Source organism: Scyliorhinus torazame, chromosome 1, assembly GCF_047496885.1.
Source record: "Scyliorhinus torazame isolate Kashiwa2021f chromosome 1, sScyTor2.1, whole genome shotgun sequence".
Taxonomy (NCBI): Eukaryota; Metazoa; Chordata; class Chondrichthyes; order Carcharhiniformes; family Scyliorhinidae; genus Scyliorhinus; species Scyliorhinus torazame.
This window is the reverse complement of record NC_092707.1, coordinates 134,474,706-134,487,897: the sequence shown is the minus strand read 5'-3', so window position 1 is coordinate 134,487,897 and position 13,192 is coordinate 134,474,706. Positions and strand designations below refer to the sequence as shown.

Genomic DNA, 13,192 nt, shown 5'->3' with positions numbered 1-13,192 from the left:
TGTATTAAAATTGTTTTAAAAATGTAACAAAAATATTTCCAAACAAAAAAAGGGTATTCTGCTATTCATTTTCTTTATACCAGTTTATTGTTCCCTTCTTCTTTTCACCGTTGTCCTTGGGCGCGATAATTATATTCTAATGTGGCGTTGTAAGCTAGATAAGTTTTTAATTTCCAGTTGGGAGTTTCCAACAAAGGGGTTAGTTAATGGGAGCTGGGATAAAGAGTTTTCTGCAGCTCTTCACAATAATCTGTGAGAATGAGTTAGAGTGTGTATTTAGTTATCATTTCGTTAACTGTAGGTTTCGGGATAAGGTATTGGTTTCTACTGTTTGAATATGGCGTTGTTGAGAATGGGGGGAGGGGTTTAGCGTTAGTTTGTTGATAGTGTCTGTAGGTTCTACTTTGTCGAGTCATCTGACTTGGCCCAATGGCCATCTTGGGTGGATTTCTTATGTCCATGACAGGGATGATATGAATTTTGTCAATTCTTTCTTAATTTCTCTCCCCAACCTTAACTCGCACCAGCTGATTTTAGGAGGTGACCTGAACTGTATTTTGGACCCTAAATTGAATCATAAATCTCTTGTTCCATCTGGGATGGCCAGGGCTTTGCCCTCCATAATGTCACAAATGGGGGATGTGGATTCCTGGTGCTTTTTGCATCTGAACGATAAGGATAGACCCAGTTTGAGCCTCAGTTGAATTTTACAAAAAGATCTCGGAACAGCTAGTACCCTTGTTATTAGATATAGAATCCCTACAGTTCAGAACAGAGGCTATTCGGCCCATCGAGTCTGCACTGACACTCGAAAAGAGAACCCCACCCAGGCCCACTCCCCCACCCTATTCCCGTAACCCCACCTAACGTTTGGATACTAAGGGGCAAATTAGCATGGCCAATCCACCTAACCTGCTCATCTTTGGACTGTGGGAGGAAACCAGAGCATCCGGAGGAAACCCACGCAGACACAGGGAGAACGTGCAAGCTCCACACTGACTGTCACCCAAGGCCAGAATTGAACCTACGTCCCTGGCGCTGTGAGGCAGCACTGTGCCACCATGTCGGATATGTTCAATGGCTCACTATCTCAGGCTTCAAGCCACTTCTTCTTCTTCCTTAAGGGGGGCAGAGACCCAGCCAAGTGCGGTTCATACCGACCCATCTCACTTTTAAACTCGGACGTTAAGCTGCTGGTTAAGGTTGTGCACTCCGATTGATGCCTTGCCTTCCAGGTGCAATTTCAGAGAATCAAACAGGCTTATAGAAGCGCCGACAATTGTCGGCCAATATACATTGACTTTTAAGCGTTACTCTTTCCCCCTCCCCAGCACCCGAACCTGAGGTTTTGGTATCTCCGGACACTGAAAAAGCATTTGGTGGGGTGGACTGGGAACATCTATTCGAGATTCTCGTGGGGGTTGTGGGGATTCGGGACCGGCCTGGTGGGGAGGCTGGGGCGGGAGAGGGGGGTGCGGTTTAGCGTGTCCCCTGTGGGGTCATCCCGTGCAAGACTGGGTCTGGTTTTTTTTTAACAGTTATCTGGAGTTAGAAGCGATTTTTCCTCGAACTCTTTCGCAATAACTATCAGGGTAAAACTGGCAGAATCATCCAAAGTGAGCAATTTAAATCGCTTCTGTTGCATGGTTCCCAGCGCAGGACAATTGTCCAAAGGAAGTTTCCATTCTGGGCAATTGACGGGTAAACCCTTATGTGGGAACTTCCTTGAGGGATTTCCCGCACATCATGGGGGTAACCAGGATGCAATGGGCCATGCTACCTAACTTCCGCAACGAGGCAATATCTGTCAGATTGCCTGTCTCAACGGATTTACCCACATTGAGATTCCTCGGCCCCTGTTTCATCCAAACCTCCTCACTCAGGTTGAATGAGACAGGAGCCATGAAGCACGCACCCGGCAGCATCAGCGTAGAGTAACTGGGGTGCAGAGATTAAAGGAACGCCCCTTTTTACAGTAGCAGCTGCCGTAAAGGGGAGGTTTAATGGAATAATTAAAAGGTAGCACGGTAGCACAGTGGTTAGCACTGTTGTATCACAGCACCAGGGACCCACGTTCAGTTCCCGGCTTCGGTCACTGTCTGTGCGGAGTCTGCATGTTCCGGGTGCTCCGGTTGAGATTTGGATTTGGCCATAAATTTGCCTCTTGGATTCTTTTGTTGTACAATGCCCCAACTGCCAGCGTTCAGACAAACACTCTACACTCAGATTACTTCACCTTAAACAGGGGCACTAGACATGGCTGCTCTTTTTCCCCACATTTGTTTGCCTTAGCAATAGGGGTACTTGTCGTGATGGTGTGGAGCATCAAGTATCGCTTTATGACCTACTTCTGTACATTACGGACACAACTCCCTCCATAGATGGCATAATGAAGGCGCTTAATAACTTTGGCTCCTCCTCTCATTATAAATTGAGTCTCGGCAAGAGTGAATGTTTTCCAGTGAACCCCCCCGCCCGCAACCACCACGGATAGAAGAGCTCAGTTAAGCTCATTACATTTACGCCTTTCTAATACCAGTTTCCGTGATTTGGGGGTTGGGGCCTCACTTCAGAAGAAACTAATCAAGACTGATTAATAGTGTTAGAGTGGATCTACAAATGTGGAACAACCTCCCTCTGACTCTGGTGAGTAAAATGAATGTATTTCCTGGGTTTTTATTTTTCCTTCAATGTGTTCCCATGTTTTTGCCCATATCCTTTTTTATTGAGGATAATAAATAGATTTTTGTCTTTATTTGGGTGGGTAAGAATCCCAGAATCCGCAGTGTTCTGCTCCAAAGAGGTAGGCAGGTGGGAGGCTCAGCTCTCCAAAATTTATTGTTTTTGTATTGGGCTGCCAACATCTAATACTATTTGCTGTGGATTAGTGGCCCCTATTCTATTTGGTGCTGAAAGAAAGCTCACTCATGCACTACCGCTACTCTTAATGCCATAATTACTGAACCACTATCATTCTCTCCTGTTAGATTTTCCTCAGACCCAGTGATGGTCTCCTCCCATAGAATTTGGAAACAGTTTGGCAGCACTTTAAGCTCCTTTCCCTGTCTTCTTTAGCTTCTATTTGTAACAATCACCTCTTCTTACCTTTGTGGTAAACCACAAGGCCCCGGACCAGTTAAACCTCTAACTGGTCCACTGGACTTCAAAATACATTTTCGTACTACGCTCAGTGGGTCCCAAATCTATGCGGACAAGGCCCGCCCACTCATACAGTCCACCCATTTTCCCCTGATGGCCGAGGCACAACAGGCCTTCGCCCGTATCAGAGCCGATATCGCCAAGGCCGGGATGCAGACAGTAGACAAGACAGTGCCCTTTCAAGTAGAGAGCGATGCACCAGACGTCGCCCTAGCCGCCATCCTCAATCAGGCAGTCAGGCCCGTGGCATTCTTTTCCCGCACCCTTCATGCCTCAGAAATTCGGCACTCATCCGTTGAAAAAGAGGCCCAAGCTATCGTTGAAGCTGTGCGGCATTGGAGGCATTACCTGGCCGGCAGGAGATTCACTCTCCTCCCTGACCAACGTTCGGTAGCCTTCATGTTCAATAACACACAGCGGGGCAAGATCAAGAATGATAAGATCTAGCGGTGGAGGATCGAGCTCTCCACCTACAATTACGAGATTTTGTATCGCTCTGGTAAGCTCAACGAGCCCCCAGACGCCCTATCCCGAAGTACATGTGCCAGCGCACAGGTAGACCGACTCAGGACCCTGCACGACAGTCTTTGTCACCCGGGAGTCACACGGTTGTACCATTTCATAAAGGCCCGCAATCTGCCCGACTCGGTCGAGGAAGTACGGACAATCACCAGGGACTGCCAGGTCTGTGCGGAGTGCAAGCTGCACTTCTACCGGCCGGACTGTGCGTGCCTGGTGAAGGCCTCTCACCCTTTGAGCGCCTCAGTGTGGATTTCAAAGGGCCCCTCCCCTCCACCGACCGTAACACGTATTTTCTCAGTGTGGTCGATGAGTACTCCAGCTTCCCCTTCGCCATCCCATGCCCCGATATGACGTCTGCCACCGTCATCAAAGCCCTCAACACAATCTTCGCTCTGTTCGGTTTCCCCGCCTACATCCACAGTGACAGGGGATCCTTCTTCATGACTGATGAACTGCGTCAGTTCCTGCTCAGAAGGGGTATTGCCTCCAGCAGAACGATAAGCTACAACCCCCGGGGAAACGGACAGGTCGAGGGGGAGAATGGGACGGTATGGAGGGCTGTCCAACTGACCCTACGGTCCAGGAACCTCCCGGCCTCCTGCTGGCAGGAGGTCCTCCCTGATGCACTACACTCCATTCGGTCACTACTGTGCACCACCACGAACAACACACCCCATGAACGTCTTTTTGCCTTCTCCAGGAAGTCCACATCTGGGGTGTCGCTCCCGACTTGGCTCGCAGCTCCAGGACCCGTCCTGCTCCATAGGCCTATCCGACTCCACAAGGCGGACCCGTTGGTGGAAAGGGTGCAATTGTTCCATGCAAACCCCCAGTATGCCTACGTGGCGTGCCTACGTGGCGTACCCTGATGGCCGCCAGGATACTGTCTCCCTCAGGGACCTGGCACCAGTTGGTCACACACACACCCCCGGCCCGGCACCACCCTCCCCTCCCCCGGCGCTCCCAGCAGCAACCCCCCCGGGACCATCCGTCCTCCCCCTGCCCACGCTCGAGGATAAAGGGGATTTTAGCATGCTCCCGGAGGCTCCGGACATCAGACCAGCATCGGCATTGCCGCCACAACTACGTCGCCCCCAGCGGCACATCAAGGCCCCGGACCGGTTAAATATCAAACTGGTCCACTGGACTTCAAAAGACATTTTTTTTCCCTCTCTATCAAAATTGAAAACGTAAATGTAAAAAAGAAAATCATTTGTTGTATATAGTTCAATACCACCCCCGCCGGACTCAATTTTAACAGGGGGTGAATGTGGTAAACCACTGTTGCACCTCTATTAGGTCATGTATGGTAGGACCTGTACTACAGGTACGTTGGTAGTCCCTGCCTTCTGGCTCCACCCAGTAGGCGGAGTATAAATATGTGTGTCCTCCATGCTGCAGCCATTTCACCAGCTGCTGTGGGAGGCCACACATCTTAGAGCAATAAAGCCTCAGTTGATCGTGCATCAACCTTCTGGTTTGGATCCTTCATTTTGGAAGGCAAAGGGACTTGAGCATTTTGGGGACCGATTTGTAGAGGGGCGATTTGTCAGTTTTAGGGAGCTGGCTGACAAATTACAGTTGCCCAATTCTAGCGTCTTTCATTATTTTCAGATTCCGTAAGGTGTATCCTATCTTTACTTTGGCTCCACTCCCTTCCTTCAGAAGAAGGTTTTAACCTTGGCTCAGCCTGGTGAGGTGTCTATTTCAGACCTACATGGCTACATTCTCTTGTCAGATCCCACCCCACTGGATGGGGCGAGTGCGACTTGGGAGAGTGGGATGGGTCCTCTGCTTACTGATGAGGCTTGGAGGGAGGCCCTCTACAGGGTCAACTCCATGTCCTTTTGTGCCTGGCTGAGTTTGATTGAGTTTAAGTTGTTACACAGGACGCACTTGACCAAGGCAAGGGTGAGTGGGTTTTTCCCAGAGGTGGAGGACAAATGTGATTGTTGTTTCTTTGCCCCATCTAACCGTGCGTATATGTTTTGGTCTTACCAAACTTCCCAGCTTCTGTGCTTCCTTTTTCAACACTATATCGGAGATTCTACGGGTGGTTCTAAATCCATGTCCATTAGTGGCTATATTTGGGATCTCAGATTCACCGGCATTTCACTGTGGGGTAAAGGCGGACATTATTGCGTTTGCCTCACTGATATCCCGGAGGCAAATATTGCTCAGCTGAAGGTCTTCTATCCCACCCAGTGATTCACCCAAAAAATTTCGAAGTTCATTTGTGGTGGGTTTTTCAGGGTGTTTCCCGTTGGCTCTGCTGGCAAGTTCCCCACCGCTACTCAATGCCCGATTCTCCGGAACAATTTCCAAATACTGTAGTGATCGCGAGTTTCCCGGCGCTCGGCGCAGCCAGGCAGGCAACACAATTCAATGTTAATTGGTCCACTGAACGAGGCCTCACGAGCTTCCGGCCCCAAATGCCGGCTCGCCAGCTGATTCCCCAGGCATCGGGCACAGACGTGAATGATGCGCAGCTGATGGTCACATATATTTTTAAAAATAAATTTAGAGGGCCCAATTCTTTTTTTTATCCAATTTAAGAGGAAATTTAGCATGGCCAATCTACCCTGCACATCTTTTGGGTTGTGGGGGTGAGACCCATGCAGACATAGGGAGAATGTGGAAACTCCACATGGACAGTGACCCGGAGCCGGGATGGAATCCGGGTCCTCAGCTCTGTGAAGCAGCAGTGCTAACCAGTGCACCTCTGTGTTGCCCCTGATGGTCACATATCAGCTGCAGGTTCATCGGGTTGAACCCCTTTCGGTTGGTGTAAAGCGACCTGTCATCAGCCGGTGTTCGTTAGGGGACATGCATCACTTCGATCACCCCCTGGACCCGGGGCATTCTATCGATGGCAGCGAACTCTGCTGTCCTGGTGGGCTCAGTCCACATTGAAATGATGTATTGACCCGCCTGAGCACATAGGGCCTCCGTGACAGTGCGGATGCGCCTGTGCACCGAGGTCTGTGGGATCCCGGACAGGTCCCTAATCCTGGAAGGATCTCGTGACTTAAAAGTTCAGGGCCACCATCACCTTGATGGCCACCGGGAGTGGGTGTCCTGCCCCATACCCCCGCGGTGCCAGGTGTGCCGTGATCTGGCAGATATGTCGCATTGTCTCCCTGCTCCGCCGGAGTCTTCGACAGCATGCCAGGTCCAGCAGGTCCTTGAATGACAGGCGCTGCCGGTACACATGAGGCCTCATGCGGTGCCTTCTTAACACCACCTCCTCCTCCTCCTCGGCCTGTTGGGCTGCTGGATCTTCATCCTGGGTGGCTGCCTCCTGTTCCTCTGGGGCATGCTCCGCTGCTGCAGCTTCCTCCTCCAGCAGCTCCAGCTCATACTGCAACAGGGCATCCCCCAGAGCTGCGGCAACTAGGAGGAAGGCCACCATTGCTGGTTGAATTCCAATATCCATTGTCTGCAGGGGGTGAAAGGCCAGCATGTTAGCATGGTGCATATCCCCGTGCCCAACCAGGTTCACTGGGCTCCAAGATAGCCCCGGCTGGCACTGCGGACTCTGTCCCCACGTGTTTCCCCACACACATCCCTGCACCCCGGCTCCGTCGATGTCTGCCACAGTGGGGGCCTCTGGTCCTGGTACTCATCCCTGATGCCAGGGATACCATAGTCTGGCACTGCCCTTGCCAGCGGTACGCTGCATGGCCAATGGCCGCCACCCCCATAGGGGCTACTGTGCCGTTATCCTGGTTGGCCGCCGGCGGGTGGCTGCCGGGTGAGAGTTCGGAGGTGGTGGCACCCATACAACCAGTGTTACTCTGCGGAACCAGGAGCCAGTGTGGGTGGTCAATGGGGTGTTCAGCAAAATGGCTGCCTTGCAGGCCAGGGTAATTGCGGTCCGTGCCTGGACACCACCCCAGTCCCGGGCAGGGGGTCACCCCTGCCACTCGGCCTGGTCCCCCATCAAACCCCCGGCTCTGGCAGGGCCCCCTCCACCCCAGCCAACCTGGCCAATGTCCGTCCATGCAGCCCACAGTGGCTCCTCTCTGTGTCCCTCCTCCTGTCTCCCCCTCATCAACCACAACGCTGATTTCACAATTTCTAAAAGCACAAGTGAACCGCCCCATCGCGAACCCAACCCATAGGACGAGGAGAATCACGGAGGTCCCGGAGAATACCCGGGTCGTGCCCGCTAATGACATGCAAACTGTGTTTACTCTACGTGCATTCCAGAAGCATTGATGTTGCTGTCAAGGTGATGGAAAACTGCGATTTGGCGTCAGATCGGCACCCGCCAGGATTTTGGTGTCGGAACCAATTCTCCGTCCAATCGCGTTTTGCGATATCAACGTCAGCCCCATATATCTGAAATTCCTACATTCACCACAGCCATGCCCATCCCCTCGATGATACCACTGGGATATGAGGCTTTACAGAGGGGCAGACTGGATTGCTCTCACATCACCAGAGGCTCTCTGAACATTCAGAGGACACAATGAGCAGTCAGCAGTGTGAGCAACCAGGAGCTTGTAAGTTGCACCAAACTGCTAATCTAGTGACAGATATATCTCTTAACTGAACTGAGATCAGAAAATCAAAGAATTATAGAATCCCTAGACTGCAGTAGGAGACCATTCGGCCCATCGAGTCTGCACCAACCCTATGATAGAGAGAGCACCCTACCCAGGCTCTCTCCCTCGCTCTATCTATGTAACCTCACCTAACCTTTGGACACTAAGGGGCAATTTAACATGGCCAATCCACCTAAGCGGCACATCTTTGAACTGTGGGAGGAAACCAGTGCATCCAGATTTCCCACATCCATTGGCTCCCCGTTATCTACCGCACTGTTAATGTCCTCAATAAATTCCACTAAATTAGTTAGGCACGACCTGCCCTTTATGAACCCATGCTGCGTCTGCCCAATGGGACAATTTCCATCCAGATGCCTGGCTATCTCTTCCTTGATGATAGATTCCAGCATCTTCCCGACTACCGAAGTTAATCTCACTTCCCTACTACCGAAGTTAAGCTTACCCGCTTTCTGCCTCCCTCCTTTTTTAAACAGTGGTGTCACGTTTGCTAATTTCCAATCCGCCGGGACCACCCCAGAGTCTAGTGAATTTTGGTAAATTATCATTAGTGCATTTGCAATTTCCCTAGCCATCTCTTTTAGCACTCTGGGATGCATTCCATCAGGTCCAGGAGACTTGTCTACCTTTAGCCCCATTAGCTTGCCCATCACTACCTCCTTGGTGATAACAATCCTCTCAAGGTCCTCACCTGTCATAGCCTCATTTCCATCAGTCACTGGCATGTTACTTGTGTCTTCCACTGTGAAGACAGACCCAAAAAACCTGTTCAGTTCCTCAGCCATTTCCTCATCTCCCATTATTAAATCTCCCTTCTCATCCTCTAAAGGACCAATATTTACCTCAGCCACTCTTTTGTTGTATATATTTGTAGAAACTTTTACTTTCTGTTTTTATATTCTGAGAAAGTTTACTCTCATAATCAATCTTACTCTTCTTTATAGCTTTTTTAGTAGCTTTCTGTTGCCCCCTAAAGATTTCCCAGTCCTCTAGTCTCCCACTGATCTTTGCTACTTTGTATGTTTTTTCCTTCAATTTGATACTCTCCCTTATTTCCTGAGATATCCACAGTCGATTTTCCCTCTTTTTACCATCCTTCCTTTTTGTTGGTATAAACCTTTGCTGACCACTGTGAAAAATTACTTGGAAGGTTCTCCGCTGGTCCTCAACTGTTTCACCATAAAGACTTTGCTCCCAGTCTACCTCAGTTAGTTCTTCTCTCATCCCATTGTAATCTCCTTTGTTTAAGCACAAAACACTAGTGCTTGATTTTACCTTCTCACCCTCCATCTGTATTTTAAATTCCACCATTTTGTGATCGCTCCTTCCGAGAGGATCCCTAACTATGAGATCCTGAATCAATCCTGTCTCATTACACAGGACCAGATCTGGGACCGCTTGTTCCCTCGTAGGTTCCATCACATACTGTTCTAGGAAACTATCGCGGATACATTCTATAAACTCCTCCTCAAGGCTGCCTTGACCGACCTGGTTAAACCAATCGACAGGGTAGTTATTATGGGAGACTTTAACTTTCCAAATATTGACTGGAAAAGATATAGTTCGAGTACAATAGATGGGTCGTTTTTTGTACAGTGTGTGCAGGAGGGTTTCCTGAAACAATATGTTGACAGGCCAACAAGAGGCGAGGCCACGTTGGATTTGGTTTTGGGTAATGAACCAGGCCAGGTGTTGGATTTGGAGGTAGGAGAGCACTTTGGGGACAGTGACCACAATTCGGTGATGTTTACGTTAATGATGGAAAGGGATAAGTATACACCGCAGGGCAAGAGTTATAGCTGGGGGAAGGGCAATTATGATGCCATTAGACGTGACTTGGGGGGGATAAGGTGGAGAAGTAGGCTGCAAGTGTTGGGCACACTGGATAAGTGGGGCTTGTTCAAGGATCAGCTACTGCGTGTTCTTGATAAGTATATACCGGTCAGACAGGGAGGAAGGCGTCGAGCGAGGGAACCGTGGTTTACCAAGGAAGTGGAATCTCTTGTTAAGAGGAAGAAGGAGGCCTATGTGAAGATGAAGTTTGAAGTTTCGGTTGGGGCGATGGATAGTTACAAGGTAGCGAGGAAGGATCTAAAGAGAGAGCTAAGACGAGCAAGGAGGGGACATGAGAAGTATTTGGCAGGAAGGATCAAGGAAAACCCAAAAGCTTTCTATAGGTATGTCAGGAATAAGCGAATGACTAGGGAAAGAGTAGGACCAGTCAAGGACAGGGATGGGAAATTGTGTGTGGAGTCTGAAGAGATAGGCGAGATACTAAATGAATATTTTTAGTCAGTATTCACTCAGGAAAAAGATAATGTTGTGGAGGAGAATGCTGAGCCCCAGGCTAATAGAATAGATGGCATTGAGGTACGTAGGGAAGAGGTGTTGGCAATTCTGGACAGGCTGAAAATAGATAAGTCCCCGGGACCTGATGGGATTTATCCTAGGATTCTATGGGAGGCCAGGGAAGAGATTGCTGGACCTTTGGCTTTGATTTTTATGTCATCATTGGCGACAGAAATAGTGCCAGAGGACAGCAAATGTGGTCCCTTTGTTCAAAAAGGGGAGCAGAGACAACCCCGGCAACTATAGACCGGTGAGCCTCACGTCTGTAGTGGGTAAAGTCTTGGAGGGGATTATAAGAGACAAGATTTATAATCATCTAGATAGGAATAATATGATCAGGGATAGTCAGCATGGCTTTGTGAAGGGTAGGTCATGCCTCACAAACCTTATTGAGTTCTTTGAGAAGGTGACTGAACAGGTAGACGAGGGTAGAGCAGTTGATGTGGTGTATATGGATTTCAGCAAAGCGTTTGATAAGGTTCCCCACGGTAGGCTATTGCAAAAAATACGGAGGCTGGGGATTGAGGGTGATTTAGAGATGTGGATCAGAAATTGGCTAGCTGAAAGAAGACATAGGGTGGTGGTTGATGGGAAATGTTCAGAATGGAGTACAGTCACAAGTGGAGTACCACAAGGATCTGTTCTGGGGCCGTTGCTGTTTGTCATTTTTATCAATGACCTAGAGGAAGGCGCAGAAGGGTGGGTGAGTAAATTTGCAGACGATACTAAAGTCGGTGGTGTTGTCGATAGTGTGGAAGGATGTAGCAGGTTACAGAAGGATATAGATAAGCTGCAGAGCTGGGCTGAGAGGTGGCAAATGGAGTTTAATGTAGAGAAGTGTGAGGTGATTCACTTTGGAAGGAATAACAGGAATGCGGAATATTTGGCTAATGGTAAAGTTCTTGAAAGTGTGGATGAGCAGAGGGATCTAGGTGTCCATGTACATCGATCCCTGAAAGTTGCCACCCAGGTTGATAGGGTTGTGAAGAAGGCCTATGGAGTGTTGGCCTTTATTGGTAGAGGGATTGAGTTCCGGAGTCGGGAGGTCATGTTGCAGCTGTACAGAACTCTGGTACGGCTGCATTTGGAGTATTGCGTACAGTTCTGGTCACCGCATTATAGGAAGGACGTGGAGACTTTGGAGCGGGTGCAGAGGAGATTTACCAGGATGTTGCCTGGTATGGAGGGAAAATCTTATGAGGAAAGGCTGATGGACTTGAGGTTGTTTTCGTTGGAGAGAAGAAGGTTAAGAGGAGACTTAATAGAGGCATACAAAATGATCAGGGGGTTGGATAGGGTGGACAGTGAGAGCCTTCTCCCGCGGATGGATATGGCTGGCACGAGGGGACATAACTTTAAACTGAGGGGTAATAGATATAGGACAGAGGTCAGAGGTAGGTTCTTTACGCAAAGAGTAGTGAGGCCGTGGAATGCCCTACCTGCTACAGTAGTGAACTCGCCAACATTGAGGGCATTTAAAAGTTTATTGGATAAACATATGGATGATAATGGCATAGTGTAGGTTAGATGGCTTTTGTTTCGGTGCAACATCGTGGGCCGAAGGGCCTGTACTGCGCTGTATTGTTCTATGTTCTATGTTCTATGTCGATTAAAATCCCCCATAACTGCTGTACCATTTCTACATGCACGGGAAGGACGTGCAAATTCCACATAGACATTGACCAAGGCCGGAATTGAACCTGGATCCCTGGCGCTGTGAAGCAGCACTGTTTGCCCCACTGTGCTGCCCTTGCTTGACATCTCCAACTAACACTGCTTTTCTGCACAATACCTGATAACCTGGCTCCTCTCAGTAATTACATCATTTTACCAAGCTGAAATCTAATCAACCCTGTTTAATCCAACAAAATTGCATTAGTCCAAGACTTTTATGATGCCTTAATTACATCCCTATCTCCTCACCTTTTAAACAGCATATTTTAAAACATGACTATAGCAGTCACATACTAACTCAGACTTTTTTTTTTTAAATTTAAATTTAGAATACCCAATTCATTTTTTTCCAATTATGGGGCAATTTAGCGTGGCCAATCCACCTACCCTGCACATCTTTTGGGTTGTGGGGGCGAAACCCACGCAAACATGGGGAGAATGTGCAAACTCCACACGGACAGTGATCCAGAGCCGGGATCGAACCTGGGACCTCGGCGTTGTGAGGCCACAGTGCTAACCCACTGCGCCACTGTGCTGCCCTCTAACTCAGACTTTTAACAGTTTCTGCAGGAAATGTCTATAATTGATTGATTGATTTGATCTATTGTCACATGTACCAAAGTACGGTGAAAAGTATTTTTCTGCGGCCGAGGGAACGTACACAGTATTTACATAGTAGACAAAAAGAATAATCAACAGAGAACATTGACAAATGGTACATCGACAAACAATGATTGGTTACAGTGCTGAACAAGGGGCCAAACAAAGCAAATACATGAGCAAGAGCAGCATAGGGTGTTGTGAATAGTGTTCTTACAGGGATGAGATCAGTCCAAGGGGGAGTCATTGAGGAGTCTTATAGCTGTGGGGAAGAAGCTGTTCCTATGTCTGGATGTGCAGGTCTTCAGACTTCTGTA

General features: G+C 48.9%; 1 protein-coding gene across 1 annotated transcript in view; it reads right to left on the bottom strand.

Annotated features, from left to right (window-relative positions):
- Window positions 1-13,192, bottom strand: part of LOC140417302 (receptor-type tyrosine-protein phosphatase U-like) — a 1,277,635-nt gene that overhangs the window by 652,006 nt on the left and 612,437 nt on the right. The window lies entirely within an intron of this gene.